Raw genomic sequence first — 18842 nt, forward strand, 5'->3', positions numbered from 1 at the left:
CGTACAGCATTAAGGTGTACAGTATAATAATTTGACTTACATACATCATGAAATGATTATCACAGTAAGTTTAGTGAATATCCATCATCTCATATAGATACAAAATAAAAGAGAAAGAAAAAAATTTTTTTCCTTGTGATGAGGACTCTTAGGATTTGCTCTCTTAACTTTCATATGTAACATACAGCAGTGTTAATTTCTCATATTGTACATTACATCCCTAGTACTTATTTATCTTACAGCTGGAAGTTTGTATCTTTTGATTGCTTTCATCCAATCCTCCCGCCCCCACCCTCCTTAACAGATACTTATTGCGTGCCTACTGTGTGCCAGGCACTGTTCTAGATGCTTGAGATAGATTGGTGAAAAGACAAATCACTGCCCTCATAGAGCTTAATAAATATTAAAGATGAAAACAATGGAGCAATTTTAAATCCTTTAATCTATCACTCAGCTTTTAAAGACCTACATTGAATGAGTTTTGAGAACTCTTGCACATTTTACCCGAAGTTTGTATAGGGAAAAATTGATAATTTGTTTGGAATATACGGCAATAAGCCGGAAGATGATAGTTAAAGTAAATGTTTGATTTTTTTGATTCTCACTTTTATTTTTCATTCATCATTGTTATAATTAGACCCCTTGAGTAACTGAGGAATGTTACTGATTTAACTTGTGGATTTATTCTTTAGGATGGTCTTAATTTATATGGGGGGGCGGGCGGTGTGAATGGACATAGTAGCTCTGAAAATTAAAATATGGAATCTGTAACTGCTGTCTTCTTTCATTGGTAGAATTATAGAATACTTAATGTATTTAATGTTCACCATGGAAAGTGAATGTATTGCTCAGTTATTTTTGCCTATGTGAGTAGTACAAGAGCTGACTCAAAGGAGATGACATGATGGTTCCTGTCCTGAAGTAAAATAAGATGATGGGGTTGTGGTGGAAAAATGATGTGGTCATGCCCATATTTGCTCACATCTCTTGTTGGTTTCCTTTTATAGAGGAAAACCAAAGAGAGTCTCATTTCTTATTTTTTAAGTTTCCTTTTTGTATTTTCTTTTCATGCCATTTTCCTTTTTTTTCCCCTTAAAATTGCATTATCCTGATTTGCAGTTCAGTTGGCTCAAGCTGTGCTTTGTAATAGTGTAAGTACCCCTTAGAATAGTCATAGTGGAGGCATTATACCCATTTTAGGGAATCAATTACATATATGGACACAGACACTCTGAGCTCCTTGAATGAAAAAGGCATATTTCATAAATCTTTCTATTTCCTGATGCCATCTAAGTACAGTGCCTTTTACAGAGTGGATGTTCATTCAGTGTTCATGTAACGAATGAATATGAGCCAGGAATTTTATTTTGCTTTCCAAAATACAAAATACTTTTTTATAAGCTCATGGAATTTTTAAAAGCTTATTTTTATGGAAAATTTCAAACATACAAAGTAAAATAGCATAAGGAACCCCCCCACAGTTTCAACAGTTTATCAATATTTGATGTTCTTATATTTCATCTTTTCTCTCCCCTTTTTTGTTATTTGGGATTTGCTTTCAAATAACCCGCATATTATTTTACACATAAATACTATAGTTCACTTCATTTTTAATATTTTAAAATAGTAATAATTCTGCATTTCATACAGAGTCTAACTTTCAAAGCCTTTCTTTTCTAGTATCAGAGAAGGAAACTCTTACTGATTATCAGAAGAAAAATCTGATTTGCTACATATGAACTGGATATTTTTAAGTAGTTTTATAACAAATATATTCTTTCTTAATCTTTTAAAAAATGTATTAAAAGTTTCTAAAAACTACACTATCATGATAAATTCCCATCTTATGGACATGAACCTGATTCTGCAAAATATTCTTTGGAGTAAATAAGCTGTAGATTGGTCCCTTCAGAATTGATATTATTCAATTAATTTTTCTTTTCACAGTTCAACAGAACAGAACTCACGTTAAAACCTATTCTGGTAATTGCATTCTCAGTTTTGAAATTTCTTGTTAAAAACCTATGGACCTTATGTTCTTGTCTCTCTAAAATTAGATGAGTCCATCATAAATATTACCAAATAAAGCACCAGTTCTCAATAGAAAAGTATGCCACATAGTCCCTTGGAGATCAAAATTACTTGTATAATAACACTAAGGTGTTCTTTGCTTTTTCACTATACTGACAGAAGCAATGGTGGTAAAACTGCTAGTGCCTTAGCCCCACACTGTATTAGTAGTCTTTGTATTCAACACCATACCCTTCCTGTTAGAAAAATACCTATAACATGCAGTTCATTAATGAATGTCCTTGATTAAGCAGGAAAAATTAATTTTATTAAATCTCAACTCTTGGGTATACATCTTTTCAATATTCTGTGTGATGAAATGGGAAGTACATAAAAACATTTCTGCTGCATATGGATTTACAGTGATTGTCTTGAGGAAAAGCACTTGTGCAGTTTTTTGATTTGCAAGCTAAACTAGCTGCACTTTTAGAAAATAGAAAACCATTTTTACTCGAAAAGAGCGAATGACGCATTAACTGATAATTCAGACCTGAATATTTGGCAGATATGTTATCAAAAGTGAGTCAAGTGTGCTAGTCCCTGCAAGGAAAATGGCTGAGAGTATTTGTTGCCAATGATAAAGTTAGAGATTTCAAGCAAAAATTCAAATTCTTGAAAACTTGTGTCAGCCACCATGCATCAATACTTAAGACTTTTCTAATGAGGTTGGTGGTGTTTTTTAATGGAAGTGATTTGTTAGATATTGTAAAATGAAGTTTGACAACAGATCTGTACTAGTCAAACAGTATTGTTCCATATGATCAGTGCATGATGTTCTGAAGTCAAGCATGGGTAAAAGGTCCATTTAAAGTGCAAGATAGACCAATGGATTTTAACGTTAACAGAGTATGAAAACGTCATTGATCTGATATCAGATTCCACACTGCAACAACTATTTAAGAAACTAGCACTTACCCAGTTTTGGCGTGGTATTATAAAGAAGAATATCCATAACTATCCGAAAAGGCTCCTAAAATACTTCCTTTTTCCAAACAATGTATCTGTGGGAGGCCATGTTTTCTTCATATACTTGAATCAAAACAACATATTGCAACAGACAATGCAGAAGCAGATATGAAAATCCAGCTGTCACTGTATTTAGTTAAACAAAGATGTAAACAATATACTCTTCTATTTTTTTTTTCCTGCAAAAACCTTTGTTTCCATTTGGCCCACGGCTTAGGTGAGGGCCCCAGGGTGGTCAAAAAGATGCCTAGTGGCTGCAGAGAGGGGCTCAGGCAGAAGCCCTGACACCAGAGGGATGCAGAGGGGCCCCTCAAAGACCGCTGGGCTCCAGAGGCCCCCGTCGTACTTGAGGGTGAGCCTTTGGAAGAGCTACTGGCTCAGCCCCCCACTCCAACCCCGGCGGCAGTCTGCGCCAGTGGGAGGTGGGGTTAGTCAGGTGGTCGCCATCTGCTTGATGAGTTTCAGCTGCTCCTCCAGGAAGCGGCTGTCCAGGAAGTCACGGGTGGGTGTCTGCGTGGCCAGAGCCCAGGGGTGCAGGTCCACAAGGGCCTGGCTCAGGTTCTTCTCTGGGGCCGTGGCAGCTTCCTTATTGTCCAGAGTTTTACCCCATTCATTTGGGACAGCTTCTGCGCTCCTAGAAGAGGGCACAGCCACTGTGCTGATTTTGCATCTTCAAGAGATGCTGGGCGCCCTTGCCCTTCTCCATGGTGGACTCAGAAAAGAAGTGGCCCACGTCCTCCAGAGCCACATCATCGCGGTAGAAATAGAAGCCCAGAGAGAGGTAGGTGTAGGAGGACCCAGATGCAGGTTGACCCCTGTGGTTGACGGCTGCCTCCACCTGGGTGGAATAATTCTGACAAATCTGGGAGGTCATGGTTGATCAGCAGTAAGGAGCTAAGCTCCAAAAAAAACGGTGTTGACTGGTTCTGGAGGCCGAGGACGGCATAGTGGTTGGTTCCTAAGGATGCGACTGGAAAAGAGGTTCCAGGGTGATTGGAGGCTGGAAAAGGGGGCATCCCTGGGTCTGTTCCGTTCAAACAGTGTTGAAGCAAGAGACATCCTCAGGAGCGAGGCATGCCCTGCCTCTTCCCACTAAATTTTTTTAAAATATAGTTCTCATTTTTAAATGTTATTTATATTAGCATGCGGTGGGTTTAATTTTTTTAAATAAATATCTTTAAAATTTCTTAGTTGTAATTTCTAATATGATAAAGACACTGATCTAACCCACATATCAAAAAGCTCTTTGGAGTCTTCAGGTCCTGAGGCCAAAAAGTTGAGGAACTGCTGGGTTAGTTGGGTTTTTTTGTTTCTTTTCCTTCCCTATCCTTTTTTTGAATGAGAGACCCTCAGGATAGGAAGGTGTAGAGCATATGAGTTATTTCTTTGTATGATTTTATTAGCTCTGAACAGAACACAGATGTCCCCCCCAGTTTCATTGAGATATAATTGACAGATAACATTGTATTAGTTTAAGGTGTACAACGAGATGATTTAATATATGTATATATTGTGAAATGATTACTACAATAAGTCTAGTTAACATCCACCACCCCACAGTTGCTTTTTTATTCTTGTGATGAGAACTTTTAAGATTTACTCTCATAGCAACTTTGAAATATGCAGTTCAGTGTTGTTAACTGTACATAGTCACCACAGATGTCTTCCAAATCACGTCCTTATCCCATGTATAGTTCAACTGATAATTTTTGGAGGACCCATGCCTTAAATCCTTCTATTTATTTCAGCCTTTTTTTTTTTTTTCGCGGTACGGGGGCCTCTCACTGTTGTGGCCTCTCCCGTTGCGGAGCACAGGCTCCGGATGCGCAGGCTCAGCGGCCATAGCTCACGCGCCCAGCCACTTCGTGGCATGTGGGATCTTCCCAGACCGGGGCACGAACCCGTGTCCCCTGCATCGGCAGGTGGACTCTCAACCACTGCGCCACCAGGGAAGCCCTATTTCGGCCTTTTGTTTTAGGGCATTAGGACAAGGTATATAATTTAATATATAATAAGACATCCTGTTTAAAGGTTGATTACTTTGTTATGCAAAAACAGAGCTCACAAATATTTACTGTTGGGGAGACAGCCCTTGGAATATTGAAATTAAGATGTTCTTGTGGCTTATTTACCACCCGCCCAATCATCACGTAAACCAGATCTACTTGATTGTTAAAACTGACACAGCCACGCAACAGGAAGTTTGTGTATCTAATACTGCTCCTGGCATAAATTTCCTAAACTTTCCAGTATAGCCCAAAATTACAGTAGCAATATCCTTCGTGTTAACTTGGTACCTGTTTTATGTTAGATCCCTTTGCTTTGATGTTTCATGCACAGTGAGTGTTATTTGTTTGTTTACTTTATAAGTAAGTCATGAAGATGGGTAAAATCCTGTTCCATTAAAGGATGATAGATCACTGTTACTGAGGTGTGGCATTAAGCACAGTGGGAGAGGCCTCCATTGTACGTGTCACACATGGAAAGAATATAACCTGTACTGGGTGTGGTGGGGAGAGGATGATGTTTGAATGAAAGTTGGAAGAGACTTTAAAAATACCGTGTCTAAGTCTTGTGTCCTAACTGCAGATTACACCGATATGTCTATGAAATTCTCATGCAGCTTTGGGTGTGCCTCTTTCCTTCCTTTCTACCCTGAAGAGTGTATGAGGCCACAGGTGCGTGTGTGAACTTTTAACTTTATGGATATGTTTGTAACATTTGAGAGAGAGTGAGAGCTTGTGCGCTTTACGTTTACAGATAAAAAGCATAGGTTGGTTTCTATTGAGTTTCCCCAGCATTCATCATGATGAATTTGGAATGTAAAAGTTGTTTTCATTTCGTGGCCTGCTTATAAAAATGGGCAATGGATTACATAACCCTTGCCACCATCTTCTGTTCCCAAAGCAATTTTCATTACCCCTAGTAAAAACAGAGATGCTGTTCACACACATACTCACACACATGCACATACACAAACGCCAATATCCCCCCATGGCCCTGCACACCTGCACATACGTCATATGATGAGACATTTAGAAGGTTACAGAATGGGCTGTAGGCCGAAACTGGCTGAACTACTGATGTGATACAACAGTCTTTTAGGAAATGTCCTGGTATTTACTAAGTGGAAGATTTCCATTTTTAAAGGGAGTATCCATTCCTAGAACTTTCACCACAATATTTTGCAGTTGAAGTGAATTCTATCATGTTATGTTGAATAGACTTTAAAATCAACAGCTGGGTGTTGACAGATTTCACTGTGATCAAAGATTAGCCTTAGAGTTCAGAAAGCTAGAAAGCATATACATTCCAGAAGACCAAGAAAGGGAAAGACAAGGAAGCTGTTTCTGGGTAGCATGATCATTGAGGAAGTTATTTTTTTTTAATTTTTGGCTGCATTGGGTATTCGTTGCGGCGAGCGGGGGCTACCCTTTATGGCGGTGTATGGGCTTCTCATTGCCGTGGCTTCTCTTGTTGTGGAGCACAGGCTCTAGGCACGCAGGCTTCAGTAGTTGTGGCTCGCGGGCTCTAGAGTGCAGGATCAGTAGTTGTGGCACACGGGCTTAGTTGCTCCACGGCATGTGGGATCTTCCCGGACCAGGGCTCAAACCCGTGTCCCCTGCATTGGCAGGCGGATTCTTAACCACTGCGCCACCAGGGAAGCCCGAGGAAGTTAATTTAATAGCACTTGGGACAGACCCATCTAAGTGTTGTGAAGTGACAAGTGTAGCTAAAGAAAAGTAAGGCTGGGGAAACCCGACATTGCTGGCCTGTCACTGATACTGTCTTCTTACCGGAGGCAATTGCCTGTGCCCCAGTTTTCCCTGGAAATGCATGATAATACATACACGTATACCCTTTCTTCCAGTTAGCTCAAGGTGCTTGAGCATTCCTTACTACCCCACATATTGCCTGACTGGCTACAGGCAGTTAGTGCTATGCTTGTTTCACAGATGGTGAAACTGAGACTCAGGAAAGTTGAAGAGGCTTCATATAGTGAGTCAGCAATGAAAACAGGTGGAAAAACACGTCCGTTTTCTGACTCCTGACGCTCTATTCCTTCTGTTCGGGATTGCGTTGCCTTTTGATAGTTCATGCAGTTTTTGTGATTGATGAAATAAAGTGCTTCCATTAAGGAGACAAAATGTAATCCAGTGTCTGCTAATGGTGGTTAGTGATGAGGACAGGAGAACACTCTGCCTCCTGATGTGGGCTGTCCTGATGCTTTTTACAAGTGACTGCAATGTGAGTCGCCTCCTTATGCTGAGATTTCAATGTTAGCATAAAACGCTTCACTTTGTTTTATATTAATTATAAAGGACTGGAGGATCTATTATCTCACTTTCATACTTATTAGGTAGGTAGAGCAGATGGTATTATGCATATTATATCCCAGACAGATTATAACAATGGCCGCCACTTACTGAGCACCTTGCTGGAGCCAGACCCCCTTATGCATTTATCTCACTTAATCATCATCGCAACCCTCTGAAGTTCGTGGAATTAGTTCCACTTTTATAGATAGGAACCTGGGGCTCAGAGAAGCTAAGTGATGTGTTCAAGGTCACACAGAGTTGAAGTCAGTCTGATTCCTAAGACCCTGATGCTCCCATTGCACTCCATTTCCTTTCAAATGATTGACTTGCCCTATGTCAGTATTAGAAATGGTCTCCTGAGCCTAGCACAGTACTCCTATTGATTTATTGTTCTCTCCCATAAAGGGTGAGAACTCATAGCTAACCAGTTGCTTCATTTAACAATTAACTGATTAGAATTGCTAGACCAGTTAAAAAACAAATTTCAATAATAAGAATATAGCAGTTATCACATACCTAGTGCTTACAATTTGCCAGGCTATGATCTAAAATTTGAATGCACATTAAATCATTTAAGCATCACAACAATGTACAGAATACTTATCATTATGTGATGTAGTTACTATGATCATCCCTGGATGAGAAAACAGGCACAAGAGCTTAAGCAGTTTGTCCAAAGACAACCTAGAAAATTGTGGAGACAGGATCTGAACCCAGTCTGGCTCCAGAACTCTAAACTACTCAGCAGTACTGCCTCTCAGTAGAAAATTCAGTTCAGCGAGTATTGGTTTCGTTCCTGTATGCTAGGCTGGTAGAAAATATAGTTCCTACACTTAACAGCGTATGTATGCAACAGAAAACAAGATATAGATACTCGCAGTTAATGCTCTGGCACCTAGCATATGGAGTGTGTTGTATGAAGACGTAAGTATGGATCGAGATGAATAATAGAACGTAAGTGGTCTGGGACAGTTCATTTGCCTTTCTAAGTAATGCACTTTCCTATGGAGGAGTGACTTGGCCTCTGGGGAGAAGCTGGTTCCATGTGTTCTAAAATAAGCAGGTTACTTGGCTAATGTTCAAAGTTTAAATAGGTATGTGGGTTGTAGCTATTTGACCTGAACCAACTTTAAATTCCCTTGTGTTCTTGCATGATTTCAGTGGAGCTGGAATGAAAAATTTCACTTTTCTCTAAGTGTTGTGAAGTTCGAATTTGTTAATACTTGGCAAAATACCGTGAGGCTGACAGGAAGGGGATTCGTAAGTATTGTATCATTGCTTTGTCAGGGTGCTCTTTCTCTCGAGCAGGAAGTGTTATGACTTGCTCTCTAAAGTTGCAATTGTAAGAAGAATGTTGGGTTTCCAGATTGGCGTTCTGGGCGTGCGAGGTTCCTTCTGTTTAGTGCTGCGAGAAAGAAACAACAGGTTTGCGCTCATCCCGGAAGGGTAACAATTTTAATATTATTTCGTTAGGCTCTAACTTTTATATTATGGAATATTGAAGCAGAAATGTACTTTAAACATCTCGAAATCCTGATTATGTGTTTGGGTAGTTACACATTTGGAGACGCTTTCTAAATCTTATGTATTCAAGTAGAAGCAAATTTGTTTTAAGAGAAAATTTTGAAGTTTAGAATCTGACTTGTTCTCTCTCTATATTGTCTTTTCTTTATTTGGGGAATATTTTAGGGACTTTGTACTTTTTAAAAATTGGTTTTGTAATCCTAATTATATAGCTGTATCTATCAAGTCAGATGCCAAAGGTTTAAATGACAGAAATTCTTACTTTATGTCTGGGGGGTGGGGCGAAGGAGAATGGAATTTCAAATACTTTTGATCCCTGTTAAATGGTTCTTCAAAATTCTGTGAAATAGATGTTGAGGGTAGCTGTCATGACAGAATATGGCAAACAGATTGATATTCTACTCTTACAAAATAACTTATGACAAACGGTTGTCCTGGTGTTTATTCATACTTTGCAAAATACATGAAAATCATTGGTGATGAGATTTTGGTGGTGTTACTATAATATGGTAGTGATAGTGATTTCTGATGCTCGCAAACTCACCAGAGTTTTCTATCACATAATGATCATATGTTTTATTTCTCCTATTTCAATATAGCTGGTTGTGTAAATCTTGACTCCGAATCAAGGGTAACCTCTCAAATTAGTTGCACTTAACTACACCCGTATGAGGTAAAAAGTGAAGTATGAAACAAAAGAGTCTAGTTTTCTCAATTAACAAGTACCATATTTGAGAACATATAAGCAGGGTATGTTACAGTGCAGGAGGCCATTTTAGTGACTAACAGATAAACTTCCAGCTTAGCTCAAAGTCTAAGCTGAAATTTTCTCTCTAGTGATTTCTGAGTTGTACATCATAATATTTTGTCTTGAGTTAACTGGTCTGATCTTGCCTTGTGAGAGATATATACCTGAAGGTTGCCCTTGGCTTCCGTGTTATTTTTCACAGGAAAGGAGAATGGAAATACTCCTCAAGTGTGAAGGTTAATTAATTTCATTAGCAGCAGATATGTTTTTTCCATAAATTATTCAGATATTTTTGGAAAATGTCAGAGTTTACTTAGGAAATAAAGGGATTGGACCTTTTAAAAGAAGAATGTGCTATTTCAATCCAAGGAGTTAATACTTCTTAGCTTTGTAAAGATGGGGAAGTAGAGGTATAACTTTGTTTTGTCTTTGGGTTTGATATAGTATTCTTCCTAACAGGAAAGGGGGCTTTTAGAATATGGTTAAGATGTATATTAAATATCTACAAAACTCTTGTCTAGCAAGAATTTAAAGAATGTCTTCAATCTGACTTAATTGATGTGAATGTTTCTATGGGAAAAATTATTAACTTATTTTAAAATAGCCATTGCTTAAAGATCTTATCTTTATTAAGACAAAAAGAGGAAAGTAAACTTTTACTTAAAATGGAAGTATTTGATATTCCTCCAGGAAATGACACAGGATTGGGCACCCTTTGGGGTTTAAGTGACTCATAGGTATTGGTACTTGAAAAAAAGATCAATTAGAATCTAGCTTATGCTAGATCCTAGAACAGAACAGAGGTGTTTCCAGGAAATGAACTCATTTAATAGCTAAGTAGGGTGAAATCACTCATGGGATGTCTGGGGTTTGCTTTACAATAATTCAGGAGGTTGGGGGGGAGGGGGAGGGGGGAAGGGGGAAGGGGGGTTGAGAAGGGAGGGAGGGAGGAAGCAGGGGAAAAGAAGAGGACAGGAAGAGAGAATCAGTGGGGAAATCCTGATAAATCTGATAAATGTAGAATCTGGATGATGGGATTATGGGTGTTTGCTGTACCATTTTCTCTTTTGTATACATTGAAAATTTTCATAATAAAAATTTTAAGTACAGCTTTAGTTTGCAGCAATTTACATTTATTTCTGAATGATACATTTATCTATAAATTGCAGGTTTGTCAAAACATGTTGTGTGCGTGATGTATATTATTGTAAAGGTGAAATGTGCTGCTTGATTGCCAAAATTGTTGCCAAGTAAAAATTGTTTCTGAAAGAAAAAAAAAACTTTGTTTGACTTTCAGCTAAATTCAAAGAACAGGTTGCAAACATCTTGAAGAGTTTTGTAGTATCTTGAAGTATTAAAGAGCAGTAGATAGTTAAAGCATGCTAACAGGCCAAGTGCCTGTGAAGAATGTGGGAACATTATTATGTCTTGACTATTTTGTTCCCAGCTTTCTCTATAGAGTATGCATGTTGAAAACCATGCGTGACAACTACTTAGCCTGCAGTATGTTTAAGTCTGTTCACTTTCCCTACTTAACAAACATCAGTTCATTCAACAAACATTTAGTAGGGGCTTATTGTGAGCCAAGATACAAAGTCAAATAAGGTACCAGCCCTGCTTTCAAGGAGCTCACAGCCTAGTGGAGGAGATAGAGAAGTAGATGGTGGGACACGCTGGGGGGTGGGGAGCTACCGGAATTGGGGAAGGGGCGTCACTGGTTAGCAACCAGAACCCTATGCTGCATCTCCTTTAAAACAACACAACACAGACAGAACATTTGAGGTGGCTTAATTGGTTGTAGGTATTAGGGAAGTAGGAAGAGGGCTAAGATAGCTTAGTTTAACTCTGTGTGCATTACTTGGCAAATAACAGCCGCCTCCGCTCCCTTGCCCTTCTTAATAAACCTTCACCCTCTCTCATGCATCCATGGGCATTGTTGGAGCAGCATACACGCAGGAGATAGCAATCCCTTCTTCACATTAAATATAGTGAGCTAATGTTTAAGTCTCCTTAATGTTTTTGGGTACCTCCAAAGCAAAATTGCACTTATAGGCAGGCAGCTGCTTGAGGTTGGATAAAAGGGAGAGTTAGCCTTCAGTCACTGATAGAACCTTCCAGAGTTCATCGCTCAATTGATTTGGAATTTGAAACGTATTTTGTCATGTAAATAGTAAGTAAGGTTTTTTAGGTCATTTCACAAATGTCCCTGAAATGGTATGCTGTGTTACCAAAATGATATGTTTTTGTGTTCCTATTATTTTAATCTAAATGAATTGTAGAAGCATAGTTGCTAAATGTATCCAGATGTGTGTTCCATCAGCCAGCTGCTTTATTCTCTAGTCCCGAATCCTGTACAGTCTAACAGCATATATAACAGTACCTCATGGGAAAATACCGTCTGTTCTATTGGGGGTTATCTATCAATGTCCTCTGTGTAGTTTTACCAATTTGCGGCTGAAATGTCCAGTAGAATTACCAGAGGATCTAGGCCTGAAAAACAACCTCGTTAAGTAAAGTATGTTCTACATGTTGTATGTTGCTTTCATCACAGAAGTCTGCTCTCCATGTTGACTATAACGAACAATTTCTAATAATGCTGAGGTGCTGGAATAATAAACAGTAAAATCCTTCACCACTTCTTCTGTCTGCTTTTACCTTTCCTAAACTTTCAGGACTAGAAACCTGTGACACAGGTGAGACCAGTTAGAGTTTGACTCACTTGTGACTTTCAGAGCAACAGATCATTAAATTGAGAAAGAGGCATATAACCTCTTAAATTATTACAGCTGCTCCTCTACCAAGATTCCATTAAAGTTTTCTAAAAGTAAGCAAACAAAACTCCAAGCCGCTTGCCCCTGGAGAAAAATCAGCTGTAAGGTAAAAAACTAATCACTAAAAAAACTAGGAGTACCACAGTGATGGCTTATGTATGAAAAAAGAAATCCTAAACTGAAAATCAAATCGTCACATTGATACTTGAGTGTTTGCTTACATTTGTACTAAGTTATTAGCACTGATACAATGGGAATGGTTGTTTACAGTAGTTAGCATGTAAGTGGCTGAAATTAAGGGCTATTAAATACAGGGAAGCAGAAACATGTCATATATAGGAATGAATGTGCCATAAGAGAAGGTCAGCATTCATGTCCTTTTTAAAAAGTATGGCCTGTTTTATTATCAGTACTCACTTAACACCAGTATTTTGAAGAAAGAACTTTTAGAACTCTATAATATATAGTATCTGCTGAATCCATTGCCAATATTCTATATATTTTACACAGTTACAGTTTTGGTGATTTCAGTTCAAGGATTAAGTGAATCCCTCCTTTAAGTAATAAGAACGAATTAGCTGAAAGGAACTGCATTTTCTGGCAACCGTTCATATTTCTCAGTATGATGGTCACATTTGTTAGGAGGTTTTGTTTTGTTTTTTGGCTGTGCCATGCAGCATGTGGGATCTTAGTTCCCTGATTAGGGATCGAACCGGTGCCCCCTGCAGTGGAAGCACAGAGTCCTAACCACTGGACTGCCAGGGAATTCCTGGTTAGGAGTTTAAAAATTATCTTCCATAGGGTATAATAGGCATGAGCCTTCTTTCCACAGAGCAATATGTAGCCTCTTTGTTTTTATTTTTACGGTAAGAGTAGTTAATTACCTTCTCTCTCACATACTTTTTTTAATTTTACATTTGCTGCACAGCTCTGTGTCTTGGGCAAAGTCACTCAACTACCCTAGGCTCTTGTTTCTTCCCTAATATAATTTCAGTAATCGTTGAATATTGGGCATGTTGCAGATTATCACCACCCTCAAAACATTGCAGTCAACTGGAATATTTTTTGAGCCATACCTCTGTACTCAGCATCCAGCAATGGATTATCATTGTGGGAGTATCCGAGAGGAAGATGAAGTTTAGACTCTGTTCTTGAGAAACAAACAATCTTGAAATAAGACTTGCAGAGCAAGTAATTAGACAAGTATGTGTGTACTCTTGGTGAAAGAATGGTTGTCTTTGATTGGGGAAGATTATTCTCTTGGACCAAGTTTGAGGATCAGTGTGGAGGCAGATGAACTGAATCTAGTAGGATGATGGATGTCCCAGCCAGACTGTACTCACATCCACTTATGTAACTATAGGAGGAAGTCTATAATTAAACTGCTAAATTTTGTGGCAAGATTCTAAATCCTGTGGGAGTTGAAGAGAAAGATCAGCTGGGCTGTGGAGTCACTGGGAAATGTGGTTTGGGAGAGGATGAGGCTTTGCTGAGACTTGAAGGATGAGTAGGATTTGGATAAGAAGGTAAGAGGAATAAAGAGAAGGGCTTTATAAGTGTGAAAGGTAGATACAGAGACAGGGAGGAAAAGAGGTAGTGGGGGCAGGATAAAAGATGCTGATGTAGGAGTTAATAGGACGGGTATCGTTCAGGAGGATGGTTGTGATCAAAAAGCTAATTCTGAGTGTTGTTGAAAGGTTAAACTGGTTAGATGTGACTCGTAGGAACACTAGAGGACCAGGAATACCAGGCAAAGTTTAGACCAGCTGTTTAGGCATAAGAAATTATAGCTTCCTGAAATGGGACTGACATGATCAAAATGGTTGTGGGTACTAGATGTGGACCTTTTTTGATTCAAGATATTTACTGAGAATGCATTGTGTCTCTGCGTAAAGCGCTGTGGTGAATACAGAGATGAGTAAGCTGTGTTTCTACTTTAATAAGTTTATAGTCTGTGGGGAGATAAATTCATTCACGAAGCCGTGGTTGAGGAAGCTATGCAGTACAGCATAACGATTGAGAATGCTGACTTTGCTGTCGGGTGCAGTTGGGTTTGAGACCTGGCTCTACCTCTGTCTAGCCGTGTGACTTTGGGCAAGTTACTCAACTTCTCTAATCCTGTTTGCTTTTCTGTAAAATGGAAATAACACTATTACGTGGTTCATAGAGTTTTGCTGAGAAATAACTTACATAATGTATATAAAGCATTTAGCACAGTCCATATAAACAATTAGTCCTCCAAGAATGTTAGCTGCTATAGTATAAACTTACAGTGATATGTTATTATATTAATTATTTATATTACCTACTCTGTAGGCACAGTGAGAGGGGCTGGGAATATGAAGATGAATGGGAAACGGTCCCTTCCATCCCATCAAAGAGCTTATGTATAGTAGTATTAAATGCTATCCTTGTGGTGACTGTATTTTCCCATTCAAAAATTAGTACATATGGTCTGACAGTAAGATATTTAAAATTGGAGCTGTCTGAAAGTTTCCAGCACTGGCTGTAACAGAAGAAAGCGTGCAGTTCTGTGAGAGTCCTGGGAACAGAGAATTTTTCTCTCAGGTGGGGACACTCCAAAGAGACTTTCTCAAAGATGCTTTTGAAAAGTACATAGGAGACAGGTGAAGAGCATTCCACTGGAGAGAAGCACAGAGGAGAAGGAACAGAGGTGGGAAAATACATGGCCTGTTTGGGGAATAGGGTGTGAAGAGAGTGTGATTCCAGGGTGTGCAGTGTGTGTAATGGGAAGAAACATTGGAAAGATAGACAGGTATCAATACAGAAGAGTGTAGGGCTTAGGATGTTGTGCTTAAAAGTTGGGACTTGCTTTCGTAGGAAACATACCTTAGATCTGTTCTTCAGGAAGTTAGCAGCGTAGAGATTACATTGGAGGGAGACAGGACCATACATAGATCAGCTAAAAGGCCTTTGAAAAAGGCCAGACATGAGGTGATAAAGGGATATGATGGAAGAATCCAGAGAGCTTAGTGATTTACTTCAATCTCCCTTTGTTTCTTGTGGCCAAACTTCTCAGATTTGTAAACCTGGAGACTGAGGAAAGTAGGGAAGTTGAAAAGGAGACCTGATTTGACAGGAGAGATATTTGAAAAGGGGAGAAATAATGTGGCAGTAAGTTCAAATGTAGACACTTAGACTCTCCTGAATGGGATTTTCCTCACTGACCTTCCTTCTCCCTTGGCCAGAGGGTCAAGTCCAGATTTTGAGTGTGGCCCTTCTAAATTAGACCCTGACCTTCTGCTCCAGTTGTGTCTCTCTCAAACCCTAGGCACAGTGCTCCAACCACACTGTCTTTCTACAGCTCTAGAATATCATCTTCCTCTAGAATATCATCTTCTCTCTGCGTGGAATGCCTTTACCAGTGATATCTGTCTGAGGAAGCCCTACTTATGTTTTAAGATAAAGTTCAAAAGTCACCTTCTCTGGAAAACTTTTCCTGAAGCCCACCACTGTCACCCCACCACTCAGTGAATAGGATGATGGCATTAATATTATGTCTTTGTTTTTCCATCTTTCTCCCCACTGGACAGTAAGGTCTTGGAGAGGAGACTTTGGGTCCTAAATCTCTATATCTGCAGCACCCAACACAGTGCCTGGTACCTATTAAGCCTTCAATTAAGGCTTGAATATAAATGAGTAAGTGGGTGAATATGATAGACATTCAAGTTGAAATCTTCTCAAGTCATTTGGAAACGGGGCACTAGAGCTTGAGTAATCATAGTGAGAGTGGGTGAGCTTTAGCTCAGAGTGTTGCACGCCCATCTGACCTGGAGACTAGTGCTGTTGACTTACCTACTAGTGAGGAGGCCGGGTGGCAGTTTCTGTTGGTACACGTAGGTATGTGAAGTGTGGCTGCTCCAAAGCGCTGCCTGTTTTGGACAGAGGAAGGTGACAAATACACAAATACAAACAATGTATTCTTCCATGTTTTGTCCACCCTCTCTTCTTCATGATTCGAGCTTACCAGCTTAAGTGTGTGTGGCCAAATCTCTGATTTTAAGTCATCAGCCTCACTTTACCAATTCTGTTTACCTGGCATACAAGTGGCTGGATAATGTCTATGGTGAATATGCCCTGCTTTTACCTTTTAGTTCCTCTCAACTTCAAGAAAAAAATATAAAATTCGTAATCAACTCTTGATTATCTATGGTTAAGTTTCCCATTGTGTGCCCTGCTTCCTGACTGGCGTGGTTCTGAATGACACAGATTAGTAAATAGATTATTTAGTCAGCAGCATTCCTAAAGTGAATCGCCTTAGGGGATGAAAACAGGCACCCCACCCCTTTCCTCATCTCCATCAAATACCTTTTAGAATTTGAGTAATAGTTTCAGGTAGGTAGTTGTAGGTACACCTTTCTCAGCAAAGATTTGTGTTGAGGGTTTAAGTATAGTTAAAGGAGCCAGTGGAGTGGTTTCATAATTGCTGTATTGTTAGTCAAACTCTGTAATTAGGGATGACTTCATAGGCATAAGATTCCTCTATGGGTGACGCCCTGAATTCAGACCCAGTTGTACACCATATCCTTTTATGACAAAACAAACAAACAAGGTTTTGTTTGCTTTCCTTTCATTCCCTTATTTGAAAATCTGTTTTCCTGTGTCTCAGATGTTTAGGGAGAGGGTTTGCTTTTCTCCTGATGCTTTCCCTTTATAGCGAAGGCAGGCATAGGAGCTAGGGAGGAAACAGAATTGGGGACAGATCAAACTGCTCTGCAGATGAGAGAATTCAGAAAAATGCAGAGACCCTGGAAGCTTTTACTTTTGATGGCATTTCATTTGGCTAAATTTAAATGGAGGGAAAATATATTTCTTTCTTTCTTTCTTTCTTTTTTTTAAATATCGGCGCCTGCTCTCTCCATGTAAATAAAGTTCACTTTTGTGGGAAGACAGACTGGGGAAAAGGACACATTTCAACATATTTCAAAAGTCAGACTTTCTTTTTACCTACCAATCACATACTGTGAAATTGAGGTTAAACTTTTATTCAGCAATAATATTTACTTTTTACCTCTTCACCTTTTATTTTGCATTGCTTATGAAAAAAATGTGCAAAGTAGGAGGAATGTGACAATATTGACAAGCTGTTAGCTATTTTTTTTTAAGTGGTCCTGATATAAAGTAAAAATTGTATTTAAAAAAAAAATCTCCTGGCCGTTCTTCAAGTTGTGTTTAGAAACTGGTCTTATGCAGGAGCCAAACTGAGTCATGGGTAAAACATGGCTGACAGATTTTTGTTAGTCCCATCCTTCTTAAATTACTTCGACTTAAAGGCTTATAATTTTTATATATGAAGGAGATCTATTATACTCTGTAGTCAATAATTATAGGACAAATGACATAACTTTTCATACATTCCATTTAAAAGGTTCTTAGTAGAATTTATGCCTTATATTTATATAGCCTCTCACAATTACTTAGGCATTGATTTGTTCACCGTTTTCTTTCATTAAGGATTTGAAGTTGCTGTATAGTACTTTATAGTTTGCAGTGTGCTTTCACATGCCATCTTTAATCTTCACGAGGACCCTAGGGAAGTAGTTATTATCGCTGTTTTCAAAAGAGGAAACTGAGCCTTAACAGGATTAAATAAACTCGCTCATAGACACACTGCTAGGAAGTAGCAGAGCCGGGGCATTAATTGATGTCTTCTGATTCCACATCTTCCTATCATAACATACTGCATTCTTGGGTGGGGAACAACAGTTTGCCGCAAGTGTTCAGGATTGAATCAACGTGTCTATAGGGCAATAATGATGTCATCATCTATTTTGCTTCCTAAACCCCAGTCTGGGATGTTTTACTTGCTTTGAGAGAAAAAATTCAATGAATGCCCGATGAAGAGGGATAGAGCTTTCAGTAATTTTAATTTGCAAGTTTTCTAAAAATCTGATGCTCCTGTTCCTGTCTTCCCTAAATTATTTAAATGTGATATTTTCTCCCAAGATAGTATTTAATTGCTTGATTTCCTTAAAGATTCCATCAAGTACCTTTGAGTAGTCTTAAGGACAAACTTTTTTTATTCATAGTGGGAAAAAAAAGTCTGCATTAAATAGCTAATTTAAATATTGTGATTTTTGCCAACTGAAGTGTATATTGTGAGCCTTTTAAACTTTATGTTGGATTTCTTAGTTTTAGCTCAGGTGCTTCAGGGTAGCATTTATTTATTTACTTTCAAATAATTGTAAATAAATGAAATTGAATGTATTCAAGTGAGAGACTCCTAAATTAAACTATTTTGTTATCCTGGATCAAACAAATGTTGTTTTGGGAATATATGTGTATTGCAGTTCTTTTTACTCTTACTCAATTGTGCCTCTTCATGTCTCCTGCAGATGAAAAATCTGAGTTATAGGTGTAAAAGGGGACACTTTAAGCTTTCATTATGATAATTAGACAGGAATAAGAAATTAGAAAACTTTA

The 18842-nt window shown here is 38.7% G+C and overlaps 1 protein-coding gene across 1 annotated transcript in view; it reads left to right on the forward strand.

Annotated features, from left to right (window-relative positions):
- The first annotated feature begins 8771 nt into the window (after positions 1-8771).
- Positions 8772-18842, forward strand: part of PLS3 (plastin 3) — a 58991-nt gene continuing 48920 nt past the window's right edge. Inside the window, exon 1 of the mRNA XM_079727895.1 lies at positions 8772-8801. The gene's annotated coding sequence lies outside the window, so the exon portion shown is untranslated. The remainder of the gene's footprint in view (positions 8802-18842) is intronic.

Source organism: Hyperoodon ampullatus (assembly GCF_949752795.1).
Source record: "Hyperoodon ampullatus genome assembly, chromosome: X".
Taxonomy (NCBI): domain Eukaryota; kingdom Metazoa; phylum Chordata; class Mammalia; order Artiodactyla; family Ziphiidae; genus Hyperoodon; species Hyperoodon ampullatus.